The following is a 17,500-nucleotide window of genomic DNA, read 5'->3' as shown; positions in this document are numbered from 1 at the left end:
AGAGGGTAGATATAGAGAGATACTGTAGGTAGAGGTACGATGCCTTTGTGTTCTGTTTTCTGTTGTACAATGTAAGCCCCTATAAGGCCTTGAGTAAGCCTGATGAGGTTCACTACATGTCACTTCCCATCTGACACACTGACTGGAGGGAGGGAGATAGAGGGGAGGGAGGAAGGGAGATGAAGGAAGGGAGATGGAGGGAGGGAGGAATGGAGATGGATGGGGAGAGAGGAAGGGAGATGAAGGGAGATGGAGGGGGAGGGAGGAATGGAGATGGAGGGGAGGGAGGAAGGGAGATGGAGGGGGAGGGAGATGGAGGGAGTGGAAGATGGAGGGGGAGGGCTGTAGGTAAGAGGAGATGAGAGGGGGAGGGAGGGAGGGCGGGAGATGGAGGGGGTGGAAGATGGAGGGGGAGGGAGGGTAGAGAGAGATACTGTGGAGGGAGAGAGGAGGGAGAGGAGAGAGGGGAGAGAGGAATGGAGGTAGAGGTAGAGATAGAGAGATACTGTAGGTAGAGGTAGAGAGAGAGATACTGGAGGTAGAGAGAGAGAGATACTGTAGGTAGAGGTAGAGAGAGGTAGAGATAGAGAGAGAGAGAGAGAGATACTGTAGGTAGAGAGAGACATAGAGAGAGAGGTAGAGAGAGAGAGAGAGAGAGAGATACTGTAGGTAGAGAGAGAGAGAGCCATAGAGAGAGAGGTAGAGAGAGAAAGATGCTGTAGGTAGAGGTAGAGAGAGAGAGATAGAGGTATAGATAGAGAGATATACTGTAGGTGGAGAGGGATACATAGAAAGAGATAGAGATACTGTAGGTAGAGAGAGAGAGAGGTAGAGATAGAGAGAGAGATACTGTAGGTAGAGAGAGAGAGAGACATAGAACGAGAGAGAGATACTGTAGGTGGAGGTAGAGAGAGAGAGAGAGAGAGACATTGACAGACAGAGAGAGAGAGACAGAGAGAGAGAGAGATACTGAGAGAGAGAGATACTGTAGGTAGAGAGAGAGAGAGATACTGAGGTAGAGATAGAGAGAGAGATACTGTAGGTAGAGGTAGAGAGAGAGAGAGAGAAAGAGAGAGAGATACTGTAGGTAGAGATAGAGAGAGAGAGAGAGAGGTAGAGAGAGAGAGAGTAAGAGAGAGGTAGAGATAGAGAGAGAGATACTGTAGGTAGAGAGAGAGAGACATAGAAAGAGAGAGACAGTAGTTAGAGGAGAGAGAGATATTGAGAGAGAGAGAGTAGGTAGAGTAGAGAGAGATACTGTAGGTAGAGAGATATACTGTAGGTAGAGAGAGATAGATACTGGTTAGAGATAGAGAGAGAGAGATACTGTAGTTAGAGATAGAAGTTAGAGATAGATACTGTAGGTAGAGGTAGAGAGATATACTGTAGGTAGAGACTGTAGGTAGAGAGAGAGATACTGTAGGTAGAGGTAGAGAGAGAGGTAGAGATAGAGAGAGAGATATACTGTAGGTAGAGGTAGAGGGAGAGAGATACTGTAGGTAGAGGTAGAGAGATATACTGTAGGTAGAGATAGAGAGAGAGAGAGATACTGTAGTTAGAGGTAGAGAGATATACTGTAGTTAGAGGTAGAGAGATATACTGTAGGTAGAGGTAGAGAGAGAGATACTGTAGGTAGAGGTAGAGAGATATACTGTAGGTAGAGGTAGAAAGAGAGAGAGATACTGTAGTTAGAGGTAGAGAGATATACTGTAGGTAGAGGTAGAGAGAGAGAGAGATACTGTAGGTAGAGGTAGAGAGATATATTGTAGGATATAGAGGTAGAGAGAGAGAGATACTGTAGTTAGAGGTAGAGAGATATACTGTAGTTAGAGGTAGAGAGATATACTGTAGGTAGAGGTAGAGAGATATACTGTAGGTAGAGAGAGAGAGATACTGTAGTTAGAGGTAGAGAGATATACTGTAGTTAGAGGTAGAGAGATATACTGTAGGTAGAGATAGAGAGAGAGAGATACTGTAGTTAGAGGTAGAGAGATATACTGTAGTTAGAGGTAGAGAGATATACTGTAGGTAGAGAGAGAGAGAGATACTGTAGTTAGAGGTAGAGAGAGATACTGTAGTTAGAGGTAGAGAGATATATTGTAGGTAGAGGTAGAGAGAGATACTGTAGTTAGAGGTAGAGAGATATACTGTAGGTAGAGGTAGAGAGATATACTGTAGGTAGAGGTAGAGAGATATACTGTAGGTAGAGGTAGAGAGATATACTGTAGGTAGAGATATACTAGGTAGAGAGATAGATACTGTAGGTAGAGGTAGAGAGATATACTGTAGGTAGAGGTAGAGAGATATACTGTAGGTAGAGAGAGAGAGATACTGTAGGTAGAGATAGAGAGAGAGAGATACTGTAGTTAGAGGTAGAGAGATATACTGTAGGTAGAGATAGAGAGATATACTGTAGGTAGAGATAGAGAGAGATACTGTAGGTAGAGATAGAGAGAGAGAGATACTAGGTAGAGATATACTGAGAGAGAGAGATACTGTAGGTAGAGGTAGAGAGATATACTGTAGTTAGAGGTAGAGAGATATACTGTAGGTAGAGGTAGAGAGATATACTGTAGGTAGAGGTAGAGAGAGATATACTGTAGTTAGAGGTAGAGAGATATACTGTAGGTAGAGGTAGAGAGATATACTGTAGGTAGAGGTAGAGAGATATACTGTAGGTAGAGATAGAGAGAGAGAGAGATACTGTAGTTAGAGGTAGAGAGATATACTGTAGGTAGAGGTAGAGAGATATACTGTAGGTAGAGGTAGAGAGATACTGTAGGTAGGTAGAGGAGAGAGAGAGAGAGAGATACTGTAGGTAGAGATAGAGAGAGAGAGATACTGTAGGTAGAGGTAGAGAGATATACTGTAGGTAGAGAGTAGAGAGATATACTGTAGGTAGAGATAGAGAGATATACTGTAGGTAGAGTAGAGATAGAGAGAGATACTGTAGGTAGAGGTAGAGAGATATACTGTAGGTAGAGGTAGAGAGAGATATACTGTAGGTAGAGGTAGAGAGATATACTGTAGGTAGAGGTAGAGAGATATACTGTAGGTAGAGGTAGAGAGATATACTGTAGGTAGAGAGAGAGAGATACTGTAGGTAGAGATAGAGAGAGAGAGATACTGTAGGTAGAGATAGAGAGAGAGAGAGATACTGTAGTTAGAGGTAGAGAGATATACTGTAGGTAGAGATAGAGAGATATACTGTAGGTAGAGATAGAGAGAGATACTGTAGGTAGAGATAGAGAGAGAGAGATACTGTAGGTAGAGGTAGAGAGATATACTGTAGGTAGAGGTAGAGAGAGATATACTGTAGGTAGAGGTAGAGAGATATACTGTAGGTAGAGGTAGAGAGAGATATACTGTAGGTAGAGGTAGAGAGAGAGATATACTGTAGGTAGAGGTAGAGAGATATACTGTAGGTAGAGGTAGAGAGATATACTGTAGGTAGAGGTAGGTAGAGAGAGAGATATACTGTAGGTAGAGGTAGAGAGAGAGATATACTGTAGGTAGAGGTAGAGAGATATACTGTAGGTAGAGGAGAGAGATATACTGTAGGTAGAGGTAGAGAGATATACTGTAGGTAGAGGTAGAGAGATATACTGTAGGTAGAGGTATAGAGAGAGAGATATACTGTAGGTAGAGGTAGAGAGATATACTGTAGGTAGAGGTAGAGAGATATACTGTAGTTAGAGGTAGAGAGATATACTGTAGGTAGAGGTAGAGAGATATACTGTAGGTAGAGGTAGAGTAGAGAGATATACTGTAGGTAGAGAGATATACTGTAGTAGAGAGAGAGATACTGTAGGTAGAGGTAGAGAGATATACTGTAGGTAGAGGTAGAGAGATATACTGTAGGTAGAGGTAGAGAGAGAGGTAGAGGTAGAGAGAGATATACTGTAGGTAGAGGAGAGAGAGATATACTGTAGGTAGAGGTAGAGAGATATACTGTAGGTAGAGGTAGAGAGAGAGAGATACTGTAGGTAGAGGTAGAGAGATATACTGTAGGTAGAGGTAGAGAGAGATATACTGTAGGTAGAGGTAGAGAGACTGTAGGTAGAGGAGAGAGATACTGTAGGTAGAGGTAGAGAGATATACTGTAGGTAGAGGTAGAGAGATATACTGTAGGTAGAGGTAGAGAGATATACTGTAGGTAGAGAGAGAGATACTGTAGGTAGAGAGTAGAGAGATATACTGTAGGTAGAGATATACTGTAGGTAGAGGTAGAGAGATATACTGTAGGTAGAGGTAGAGAGATATACTGTAGGTAGAGATAGAGAGAGATACTGTAGGTAGAGATAGAGAGAGAGAGAGATACTGTAGGTAGAGGTAGAGAGATATACTGTAGGTAGAGGTAGAGAGAGATATACTGTAGGTAGAGGTAGAGAGATATACTGTAGGTAGAGGTAGAGAGAGAGATAGATACTGTAGGTAGAGGTAGAGAGATATACTGTAGGTAGATGTAGAGAGAGAGAGAGATACTGTAGGTAGAGGTAGAGAGATATACTGTAGGTAGAGGTAGAAAGAGAGAGAGATACTGTAGGTAGAGGTAGAGAGATATACTGTAGGTAGAGGTAGAGAGATACTGTAGGTAGAGAGAGAGAGAGAGAGATACTGTTAAGGTTTAGAGATATACTGTAGGTAGAGGTAGAGAGAGAGATACTGTAGTTAGAGGTAGAGAGATATACTGTAGGTAGAGATAGAGAGAGAGATATACTGTAGGTAGAGGTAGAGAGAGAGAGATACTGTAGTTAGAGTTAGAGAGATATACTGTAGGTAGAGGTAGAGAGAGATATACTGTAGGTAGAGGTAGAGAGATATACTGTAGGTAGAGGTAGAGAGAGAGAGAGATACTGTAGGTAGAGGTAGAGAGATATACTGTAGGTAGAGGTAGAGAGAGATATACTGTAGGTAGAGGTAGAGAGATATACTGTAGGTAGAGGTAGAGAGAGAGATACTGTAGGTAGAGGTAGAGAGATATACTGTAGGTAGAGGTAGAGAGAGATATACTGTAGGTAGAGGTAGAGAGATATACTGTAGTTAGAGGTAGAGAGATATACTGTAGGTAGAGGTAGAGAGAGAGATATACTGTGTAGAGGTAGAGAGATATACTGTAGGTAGAGGTAGAGAGATATACTGTAGGTAGAGGTAGAGAGAGATATACTGTAGGTAGAGGTAGAGAGAGAGAGATACTGTAGTTAGAGGTAGAGAGATATACTGTAGGTAGAGGTAGAGAGAGAGAGAGATACTGTAGTTAGAGGTAGAGAGATATACTGTAGGTAGAGGTAGAGAGATATACTGTAGGTAGAGGTAGAGAGAGAGAGATATACTGTAGGTAGAGGTAGAGAGATATACTGTGTAGAGGTATACTGTAGGTAGAGGTAGAGAGATATACTGTAGGTAGAGGTAGAGAGATATACTGTAGGTAGAGGTAGAGAGATATACTGTAGGTAGAGGTAGAGAGATATACTGTAGGTAGAGGTAGAGAGATATACTGTAGGTAGAGGTAGAGAGAGAGAGAGATACTGTAGGTAGAGGTAGAGAGATATACTGTAGGTAGAGGTAGAGAGATATACTGTAGGTAGAGGTAGAGAGATATACTGTAGGTAGAGAGAGAGAGATACTGTAGGTAGAGATAGAGAGATATACTGTAGGTAGAGATACTGTAGAGAGAGAGAGATACTGTAGGTAGAGGTAGAGAGATATACTGTAGGTAGAGGTAGAGAGAGATATACTGTAGGTAGAGGTAGAGAGATATACTGTAGGTAGAGGTAGAGAGATATACTGTAGGTAGAGGTAGAGAGAGAGAGAGAGAGATACTGTAGGTAGAGGTAGAGAGATATACTGTAGGTAGAGGTAGAGATATATACTGTAGGTAGAGGTAGAGAGATATACTGTAGGTAGAGAGAGAGAGATACTGTAGGTAGAGGTAGAGAGAGATACTGTAGGTAGAGATAGAGAGAGAGAGATACTGTAGGTAGAGGTAGAGAGATATACTGTAGGTAGAGGTAGAGAGATATACTGTAGGTAGAGGTAGAGAGATATACTGTAGGTAGAGGTAGAGAGATATACTGTAGGTAGAGGTAGAGAGATATACTGTAGGTAGAGGTAGAGAGAGAGAGAGATACTGTAGGTAGAGGTAGAGAGATATACTGTAGGTAGAGGTAGAGAGAGAGATATACTGTAGTTAGAGGTAGAGAGAGATATACTGTAGGTAGGTAGAGGTAGAGAGATATACTGTAGGTAGAGGTAGAGAGATATACTGTAGAGGTAGAGGAGAGAGTAGAGAGAGAGATACTGTAGGTAGAGGTAGAGAGATATACTGTAGGTAGAGGTAGAGAGAGAGAGATATACTGTAGGTAGAGGTATAGAGAGAGATATACTGTAGGTAGAGGTAGAGAGAGATATACTGTAGGTAGAGGTAGAGAGATATACTGTAGGTAGAGGTAGACTGTAGGTAGAGTAGAGAGATATACTGTAGGTAGAGGTAGAGAGATATACTGTAGGTAGAGGTAGAGAGATATACTGTAGGTAGAGGTAGAGAGAGATATACTGTAGGTAGAGGAGAGAGATATACTGTAGGTAGAGGAGAGAGAGATATACTGTAGGTAGAGGTAGAGAGATATACTGTAGTTAGAGGTAGAGAGATATACTGTAGGTAGAGGTAGAGAGATATACTGTAGGTAGAGATAGAGAGAGATACTGTAGGTAGAGATAGAGAGAGAGAGAGATACTGTAGTTAGAGGTAGAGAGATATACTGTAGGTAGAGGTAGAGAGATATACTGTAGGTAGAGGTAGAGAGATATACTGTAGGTAGAGGTAGAGAGAGAGAGATACTGTAGGTAGAGGTAGAGAGATATACTGTAGGTAGAGGTAGAGAGAGATATACTGTAGGTAGAGGTAGAGAGATATACTGTAGGTAGAGGTAGAGAGATATACTGTAGGTAGAGGTAGAGAGAGAGAGAGATACTGTAGGTAGAGGTAGAGAGATATACTGTAGGTAGAGGTAGAGAGAGAGATATACTGTAGGTAGAGGTAGAGAGATATACTGTAGGTAGAGGTAGAGAGATATACTGTAGGTAGAGGTATAGAGAGAGAGAGATACTGAGGTAGAGAGAGAGAGAGAGATACTGTAGGTAGAGGTAGAGAGATATACTGTAGTTAGAGGTAGAGAGATATACTGTAGGTAGAGATAGAGAGATATACTGTAGGTAGAGATAGAGAGATATACTGTAGGTAGAGATAGAGAGAGAGAGAGATACTGTAGGTAGAGGTAGAGAGATATACTGTAGGTAGAGGTAGAGAGAGATATACTGTAGGTAGAGGTAGAGAGAGAGAGATACTGTAGGTAGAGATAGAGAGATATACTGTAGGTAGAGGTAGAGAGAGAGAGATACTGTAGAGGATATACTGAGGTAGAGAGAGATATACTGTAGGTAGAGGTAGAGAGATATACTGTAGGTAGAGGTAGAGAGATATACTGTAGGTAGAGGTAGAGAGATATACTGTAGGTAGAGGTAGAGAGATATAGTGTAGGTAGAGGTAGAGAGATAGAGAGAGAGATACTAGGTAGGTAGAGAGAGAGAGATATACTGTAGGTAGAGGTAGAGAGATATACTGTAGGTAGAGGTAGAGAGATATACTGTAGGTAGAGGTAGAGAGAGAGATAGATACTGTAGGTAGAGGTAGAGAGAGATACTGTAGGTAGAGGTAGAGTGATATACTGTAGGTAGAGGAGAGAGAGAGATACTGTAGGTAGAGATATACTGTAGGTAGAGAGAGATATACTGTAGGTAGAGGTAGAGAGATATACTGTAGGTAGAGGTAGAGAGAGATATACTGTAGGTAGAGGTAGAGAGATATACTGTAGGTAGAGGTAGAGAGATATACTGTAGGTAGAGGTAGAGAGATATACTGTAGGTAGAGGTAGAGAGAGAGAGAGATACTGTAGGTAGAGGTAGAGAGATATACTGTAGGTAGAGGTAGAAAGAGAGAGAGATACTGTAGTTAGAGGTAGAGAGATATACTGTAGGTAGAGGTAGAGAGATATACTGTAGGTAGAGGTAGAGAGAGAGAGATATACTGTAGGTAGAGGTAGAGAGATATATATAGGTATTATAGATATACTTAGGTAGAGGTAGAGACATTTACTGTAGGTAGAGAATAGAGAGAGAGAGATACTGTAGTTAGAGGTAGAGAGATATACTGTAGGTAGAGGTAGAGAGATATACTGTAGGTAGAGGTAGAGAGATATACTGTAGGTAGAGGTAGAGAGAGATATACTGTAGGTAGAGGTAGAGAGATACTGTAGGTAGGTAGAGAGACTACTGTTAATTTTTAGAGATAGATACTGTAGGTAGAGGTAGAGAGAGATACTGTAGGTAGAGGTAGAGTGGTAGAGGTAGAGAGATATACTGTAGGTAGAGGTAGAGAGATATACTGTAGGTAGAGGTAGAGAGATATACTGTAGGTAGAGGTAGAGAGAGATATACTGTAGGTAGAGGTAGAGAGATATACTGTAGGTAGAGATAGAGAGAGACTAGAGTTTATTTCACTTTATATATTATATATACTGTAGGTAAGAGATTGAATTGAATTGAGAGAGAGAGAGATACTGTGTAGAGGTAGAGAGATATAGTAGTTAGAGAGAGAGATATACTGTAGGTAGAGGTAGAGAGATATACTGTAGGTAGAGATAGAGAGATATACTGTAGGTAGAGAGAGAGATACTGTAGGTAGAGATAGAGAGAGATACTGTTAATTTTTAGGTAGATATAGAGAGATATACTTGCTTTGGCAAGGTATGCCAATAAAGGTAGAGAGAGATATACTGTAGGTAGAGGTAGAGAGATATACTGTAGGTAGAGGTAGAGAGAGAGATACTGTAGTTAGAGGTAGAGAGATATACTGTAGGTAGGTAGAGATAGAGAGATATACTGTAGGTAGAGTAGAGAGATATACTGTAGGTAGAGGTAGAAAGAGAGAGAGATACTGTAGTTAGAGGTAGAGAGATATACTGTAGGTAGAGGTAGAGAGATATACTGTAGGTAGAGGTAGAGAGAGATAGATACTGTAGGTAGAGGTAGAGAGATATACTGTAGGTAGAGGTAGAGAGAGAGATATACTGTAGGTAGAGGTAGAGAGATATACTGTAGGTAGAGGTAGAGAGATATACTGTAGGTAGAGGTAGAGAGATATACTGTAGGTAGAGGGAGAGAGATATACTGTAGGTAGAGAGAGAGAGATACTGTGTAGAGGTAGATATACTGTAGGTAGAGAGAGAGATATACTGTAGTTAGAGGTAGAGAGATATACTGTAGGTAGAGGTAGGTAGAGGAGAGAGATATACTGTAGGTAGAGGTAGAGAGATATACTGTAGGTAGAGGTAGAGAGATATACTGTAGGTAGAGGGTAGAGAGATATAGAGAGAGAGAGATACTGTAGTTAGAGGTAGAGAGATATACTGTAGGTAGAGGTAGAGAGAGAGAGAGATACTGTAGTTAGAGGTAGAGAGATATACTGTAGGTAGAGGTAGAGAGATATACTGTAGGTAGAGGTAGAAAGAGAGAGATACTGTAGGTAGAGGTAGAGAGATATACTGTAGGTAGAGGTAGAGAGAGAGAGAGAGAGATACTGTAGTTAGAGGTAGAGAGATATACTGTAGGTAGAGGTAGAGAGAGAGAGATACTGTAGGTAGAGGTAGAGAGATATACTGTAGGTAGAGGTAGAGAGATATACTGTAGGTAGAGGTATAGAGAGAGAGAGATACTGTAGGTAGAGTTAGAGAGATATACTGTAGGTAGAGGTAGAGAGATATACTGTAGGTAGAGGTAGAGAGATATACTGTAGTTAGAGGTAGAGAGATATACTGTAGGTAGAGAGAGAGAGAGATACTGTAGGTAGAGATAGAGAGAGAGAGATACTGTAGGTAGAGATAGAGAGAGAGAGAGATACTGTAGGTAGAGGTAGAGAGATATACTGTAGGTAGAGGTAGAGAGAGAGATATACTGTAGGTAGAGGTAGAGAGATATACTGTAGGTAGAGGTAGAGAGATATACTGTAGGTAGAGGTAGAGAGAGATATACTGTAGGTAGAGGTAGAGAGATATACTGTAGGTAGAGGTAGAGATATATACTGTAGGTAGAGGTAGAGAGATATACTGTAGGTAGAGAGAGAGAGATACTGTAGGTAGAGATAGAGAGAGAGATACTGTAGGTAGAGATATTGAGAGAGAGAGATACTGTAGTTAGAGGTAGAGAGATATACTGTAGGTAGAGATAGAGAGATATACTGTAGGTAGAGGTAGAGAGATATACTGTAGGTAGAGGTAGAGAGAGATATACTGTAGGTAGAGGTAGAGAGATATACTGTAGGTAGAGGTAGAGAGATATACTGTAGGTAGAGAGATACTGTAGGTAGAGATAGAGAGAGAGAGATACTGTAGGTAGAGAGAGAGAGAGATACTGTAGTTAGAGGTAGAGAGATATACTGTAGGTAGAGATAGAGAGATATACTGTAGGTAGAGATAGAGAGATATACTGTAGGTAGAGGTAGAGAGAGAGATACTGTAGGTAGAGGTAGAGAGATATACTGTAGGTAGAGGTAGAGAGAGATATACTGTAGGTAGAGGTAGAGAGAGAGAGAGATACTGTAGGTAGAGGTAGAGAGATATACTGTAGGTAGAGAGATATACTGTAGGTAGAGGTAGAGAGAGAGAGAGATACTGTAGGTAGAGGTAGAGAGATATACTGTAGGTAGAGGTAGAGAGAGATATACTGTAGGTAGAGGTAGAGAGAGAGATACTGTAGGTAGAGGTAGAGAGATATACTGTAGGTAGAGGTAGAGAGAGATATACTGTAGGTAGAGGTAGAGAGATATACTGTAGGTAGAGGTAGAGAGATATACTGTAGGTAGAGGTAGAGAGAGATATACTGTAGGTAGAGGTAGAGAGATATACTGTAGATACTGTAGGTAGAGGTAGAGAGAGAGATATACTGTAGGTAGAGGTAGAAGAGATATACTGTAGGTAGAGGTAGAGATAGAGGTAGAGGTAGAGAGATATACTGTAGGTAGAGGTAGAGAGATATACTGTAGGTAGAGGTAGAGAGATATACTGTAGGTAGAGGTAGAGAGAGATATACTGTAGGTAGAGATAGAGAGAGAGAGAGATACTGTAGGTAGAGGTAGAGAGAGAGATGGGTGAAAGAAATACTAGTATCCACCCACCCTCCATTCCACCAGTAAAGAAATACAATTCAGGTCTGCTACATTGCAAGAGGGATTTCCAGAAGGGATATGTGAGGTGAAAGAGGTGGTGAATCTAGCTGTAGCTCAGTGTTCTACTGCCTGCCCTTCCCTGTCCTGTCCTGGGTGAATTGATGGGGACGGTGTGTCTGTGTGTGGAGTGGAAGTGAGGATACAGTGCTGTGATAGTTCAGGGACAAGGAGGTGGCAGTGTGGCACAGCCATGGCACCTTACTCCTGGTGTGGGTGATGAATTTCCCCACCGGCCCCTGAGGAGCTCTCCATCAGCCAGGGTCCAGGAGCCAGGATGGAGCCATCAACACACCACACCTCACACCCAGACATGTGGGCTCTCAGCCCAGCCAGGCCTCCCATTAACATACTAGACAAGAGCCGACTAACTAGGCCTTATTAACATTCTAGATCAGAGCCGACTAACTAGGCCTTATTAACATACTAGATGAGAGCCGACTAACTAGGCCCCATTAACATTCTAGATCAGAGCCGACTAACTAGGCCCTATTAACATTCTAGATCAGAGCCGACTAACTAGGCCCCATTAACATACTAGACCAGAGCCGACTAACTAGGCCTTATTAACATTCTAGATCAGAGCCGACTAACTAGGCCTTATTAACATTCTAGATCAGAGCCGACTAACTAGGCCTTATTAACATTCTAGATCAGAGCCGACTAACTAGGCCTTATTAACATTCTAGATCAGAGCCGACTAACTAGGCCTTATTAACATACTAGATCAGAGCCGACTAACTAGGCCCCATTAACATTCTAGATCAGAGCCGACTAACTAGGCCTTATTAACATACTAGATCAGAGCCGACTAACTAGGCCCCATTAACATACTAGATCAGAGCCGACTAACTAGGCCCCATTAACATACTAGACGAGAGCCGACTAACTAGGCCTTATTAACATACTAGACCAGAGCCTACTAACTAGGCCCCATTAACATACTAGATCAGAGCCGACTAACTAGGCCCCATTAACATACTAGATCAGAGCCGACTAACTAGGCCCCATTAACATACTAGATCAGAGCCTACTAACTAGGCCCCATTAACATACTAGATCAGAGCCGACTAACTAGGCCCCATTAACATACTAGATCAGAGCCGACTAACTAGGCCCCATTAACATACTAGATCAGAGCCTACTCACTAGGCCCCATTAACATACTAGACCAGAGCAGACTAACTAGGCCCCATTAACATACTAGATCAGAGCCGACTAACTAAGCCCCATTAACATACTAGATCAGAGCCTACTAACTAGGCCCCATTAACATACTAGATCAGAGCCTACTAACTAGGCCCCATTAACATACTAGATCAGAGCCTACTAACTAGGCCCCATTAACATACTAGATCAGAGCCGACTAACTAGGCCCCATTAACATACTAGATCAGAGCCGACTAACTAGGCACCATTAACATACTAGACGAGAGCCGACTAACTAGGCCTTATTAACATTCTAGATCAGAGCCGACTAACTAGGCCCCATTAACATACTAGATCAGAGCCGACTAACTAGGCCCCATTAACATACTAGATGAGAGCCGACTAACTAGGCCTTATTAACATTCTAGATCAGAGCCGACTAACTAGGCCTTATTAACATTCTAGATCAGAGCATTCTAGATCAGACTAACTAGGCCCCATTAACATACTAGACGAGAGCCGACTAAATAGGCCTTATTAACATACTAGATCAGAGCCTACTCACTAGGCCCCATTAACATACTAGACCAAAGCCGACTAACTAGGCCCCATTAACATACTAGACGAGAGCCGACTAACTAGGCCTTATTAACATACTAGATCAGAGCCGACTAACTAGGCCCCATTAACATACTAGATCAGAGCCGACTAACTAGGCCCCATTAACATACTAGATCAGAGCCTACTAACTAGGCCTTATTTACATACTAGATCAGAGCCTACTAACTAGGCCCATTAACATACTAGATCAAAGCCGACTAACTAGGCTCCATTAACACACTAGATCAGAGCCGACTAACTAGGCCCCATTAACATACTAGACCAGAGCCGACTAACTAGGCCCCATTAACATACTAGATCAGAGCCGACTAACTAGGCCCCATTAACATACTAGATCAGAGCCTACTAACTAGGCCCCATTAACATACTAGATCAGAGCCGACTAACTAGGCCCCATTAACATACTAGATCAGAGCCGACTAACTAGGCCCCATTAACACACTAGATCAGAGCCGACTAACTAGGCCCCATTAACATACTAGACGAGAGCCGACTAACTAGGCCTTATTAACATTCTAGATCAGAGCCGACTAACTAGGCCTTATTAACATACTAGATCAGAGCCGACTAACTAGGCCCCATTAACATACTAGACGAGAGCCGACTAACTAGGCCTTATTAACATTCTAGATCAGAGCCGACTAACTAGGCCTTATTAACATTCTAGATCAGAGCCGACTAACTAGGCCTTATTAACATTCTAGATCAGAGCCGACTAACTAGGCCCCATTAACATACTAGACGAGAGCCGACTAAATAGGCCTTATTAACATACTAGATCAGAGCCTACTAACTAGGCCCCATTAACATACTAGACCAAAGCCGACTAACTAGGCCCCATTAACATACTAGACGAGAGCCGACTAACTAGGCCTTATTAACATACTAGATCAGAGCCGACTAACTAGGCCCCATTAACATACTAGATCAGAGCCGACTAACTAGGCCCCATTAACATACTAGATCAGAGCCTACTAACTAGGCCTTATTTACATACTAGATCAGAGCCTACTAACTAGGCCCCATTAACATACTAGATCAGAGCCGACTAACTAGGCCCCATTAACACACTAGATCAGAGCCGACTAACTAGGCCCCATTAACATACTAGACCAGAGCCGACTAACTAGGCCCCATTAACATACTAGATCAGAGCCGACTAACTAGGCCCCATTAACATACTAGATCAGAGCCTACTAACTAGGCCCCATTAACATACTAGATCAGAGCCGACTAACTAGGCCCCATTAACATACTAGATCAGAGCCGACTAACTAGGCCCCATTAACACACTAGATCAGAGCCGACTAACTAGGCCCCATTAACATACTAGATCAGAGCCGACTAACTAGGCCCCATTAACATACTACATTTACATTTAAGTCATTTAGCAGACGCTCTTATCCAGAGCGACTTACAAATTGGTGAATTCACCTTCTGACATCCAGTGGAACAGCCACTTTACAATAGTGCATAGACTAGAGCAGAGAAGACTGACCACATTAGACTGTTGACATAGAAATGCAGGTTAGTGTGAGAAGGAGTGCTGAGGGCTACAGTGGGCCATCACACAGGACCTCAAACCATGGCAGCTTTCAGATGAGCTCCATTGCCTCTCACAGTGGAGCTGCTAGAGCCCAGGAGTTTTTATCAGGCTCCCTGAGAGGATAGCCCACATCACACATCCCATCTATTCTAATGACTGATAGGACTTCATAGGGCTCCATCAGATGAAATGGGATTGATTAGTCAGGTCTTATTTTGGCTGTTACCAAAATAAGACCTGGGGGGGGCAATGCAAATCGACTGGGTAGCCATTTGATTAGCTGTTCAGGAGTCATATGGCTTGGGGGTAGAAGCTGTTTAGAAGCCTTTTGGACCTAGACTCCACTACCACTTGCTGTGCGGTAGCAGAGAGAACAGTCTATGACTAGGGTGGCTGGTGTCTTTGAACATTTTTGGGCTTTCCTCTGACACCGCCTGGTATAGATGTCCTGGATGGTAGGAAGCTTGACCACAAGCTTGTCCGCAAGCTTGGCAGGAAGCTTGACCCTCTGAAGCGCCTTGTGGTCTGAGGCCGATCAGTTGCCATACCAGGCGGTGATGCAACCAGCAGGATGCTCTCGATGGTGCAGCTGTTTAACTTTTTGGGCGTCTCACTATATGTTCAGGGGGGCGCGGCACAGTGCTTGGAAGAACCATGCGACACATGCCAAATGGCACCCTACTCCCTATATAATTTACTACTTTTGACCAGAGCCCTATAAACCGTGGTCAGAAGTAGTGCACTATGTAGGAAATAGGGAGCCAATTGGGAAACAGCCATGTGCTTTTGTGGAATCTAATCCAGTCTGTGGGATGGGAGATGGATCAGTCAGATAAAGCCCAGGCAGTTTCAGCAGAGCGCCTATCCCATCTATCCTATCGCCAGCCACAACAATTGAACAGACTGAGAATGGATTAGTCCAGAATTAGATTGGAGATAGATAGTCTAGATAGGATAGCTGCGGGACAGATTACTGTGGTGTGGAGGGAGTTATGCTCTGCTCTGTTCTCTCAGTCAGCTAGATCTCTCACTGGGAGCTACTGGCTCTATACACCCAGCTGAGGCATTCTCTCTCTCTCCAGTTCATAGTCTCCTCAACAGATTGCACTGGGAGATTCTCCTCAAGCCTGGAGTGTCTTCTCTCCCAGTCAACTAGCTCTCTCACTAGGCGCTGACTCTAGTACCTACAGTACAATATACTGTTCAGCCACTTCTAAATAACCCAGCGTCTCTTTAACAGATAACTGTTGAAAATGGGATGCAAACTGCACCACCATCTTAATTGTGGTAATATAAATAGATATATGATAGTATAAAGTAGTAATTCTATTTATATGGAGGTGAGTATTCAAGTGCAGCACATACACCAGTCACCCTCAGTATGCCTGTTTGTTGGCACAGATACCATAGGAAACGTATTGAGTCTGGTTCACAGACACTAACCTCATTCACAGCTGGGGATGGGAAATAGTTGTATTTCCAAATGTGAAAAATACATGTGTTTAAGCGGTGGACCTGCATAGTTTTCTGCTGTTTAAATGAAAAGGCGTATTTAAAACAACAAGAGCAAGCGTTAGAGCTCGAGGATATTCTTCAATGCCACAGATAATAAGCAGCATATCATCACCAATTGGATGCACCAGAAAAACAGACCAACTTACTACTATATCTGCTTCTGAAATGGAAAACATATTTTCATCGTCAGATTCAGAAGCTAAATGAACCTCTTTCATGGTGCTACATGTCTACTTGCTAAGTGCTCCAGAATTCTCAAGGCTAAACAGTTTGTACATTGAATACATTTATATGTTACATAACTTGAATGTATTTAAAGAGTCAAATGAGAGAACTGAGGCGTCCTCCCATTTCCCCCCCATCTCCCCCCATTTCCCCCCATCTTCCCCCATTCCCCCCCATTTCCCCCACCCCCATCTCCCCCATTTCCCCCCATTTCCCCCATCTCCAGGCATTGAACATCCTTAAAAGTGCTGCACACAGGACATTGGGGCGGCAGGGTAGCCTAGTGGTTAGAGTGTTGGACTAGTAACCGGAAGGTTGCGAGTTCAAACCCCGAGCTGACAAGGTACAAATCTGTCGTTCTGCCCCTGAACAGGCAGTTAACCCACTGTTCCCAGGCCGTCATTGAAAATAAGAATTTGTTCTTAACTGACTTGCCTGGTTAAATGAAGGTAAAATAAAAAAAATAAACACATTCATTGCACTTTTCCGCTGGATTTATTCAGCACCTTCCCTGGACAAATTGTTTCACACAGACAGCCACACTCAGAGATCCAGACCCCACCAAAATAACCATGAGGTTCTGAATATGGGAGTGAGAGTAGGGCACACTGGTTGGGTCTCTCCTCTCTATCGGGTTGATGGAGAGACAGTAGGGCACACTGGTAGGGTCTCTCCTCTCTATTGGGTTGATGGAGAGACAGTAGGGCACACTGGTAGGGTCTCTCCTCTCTATTGGGTTGACGGAGAGACAGTAGGGCACACTGGTTGGGTCTCTCCTCTCTATCGGTTTGATGGAGAGACAGTAGGGCACACTGGTAGGGTCTCTCCTCTCTATTGGGTTGATGGGGAGACAGTAGGGCACACTGGTAGGGTCTCTCCTCTCTATCGTGTTGATGGAGAGACAGTAGGGCACACTGGTTGGGTCTCTCCTCTCTATCGTGTTGATGGAGAGACAGTAGGGCACACTGGTTGGGTCTCTCCTCTCTATCGTGTTGATGGAGAGACAGTAGGGCACACTGGTAGGGTCTCTCCTCTCTATCGGGTTGATGGAGCGACAGTAGGGCACACTGGTTGGGTTTCTCCTCTCTATCGTGTTAATGGAGAGACAGTAGGGCACAATCGTGTTAATGGAGAGACAGTAGGGCACACTGGTTGGGTTTCTCCTC

General features: G+C 42.9%; 1 protein-coding gene and 1 long non-coding RNA gene across 4 annotated transcripts in view; both read left to right on the top strand.

Moving 5' to 3' along the window:
• LOC135504148 (plexin-A2-like) overlaps positions 1-17,500 on the top strand; it is a 467,742-nt gene that overhangs the window by 187,765 nt on the left and 262,477 nt on the right. The gene's annotated exons all lie outside the window — the stretch shown is intronic.
• Positions 5,872-7,996, top strand: LOC135504149 (uncharacterized). Its single transcript, XR_010450083.1, has 3 exons — positions 5,872-5,932; positions 7,578-7,689; positions 7,931-7,996. It is a non-coding gene; the product is annotated as an uncharacterized LOC135504149 (long non-coding RNA).

Source organism: Oncorhynchus masou, chromosome 18 (assembly GCF_036934945.1).
Source record: "Oncorhynchus masou masou isolate Uvic2021 chromosome 18, UVic_Omas_1.1, whole genome shotgun sequence".
Classification (NCBI taxonomy): Eukaryota; Metazoa; Chordata; class Actinopteri; order Salmoniformes; family Salmonidae; genus Oncorhynchus; species Oncorhynchus masou.
Note: the sequence above shows the minus strand (reverse complement) of the source record. Positions and strands in the feature narration are given on the sequence as shown.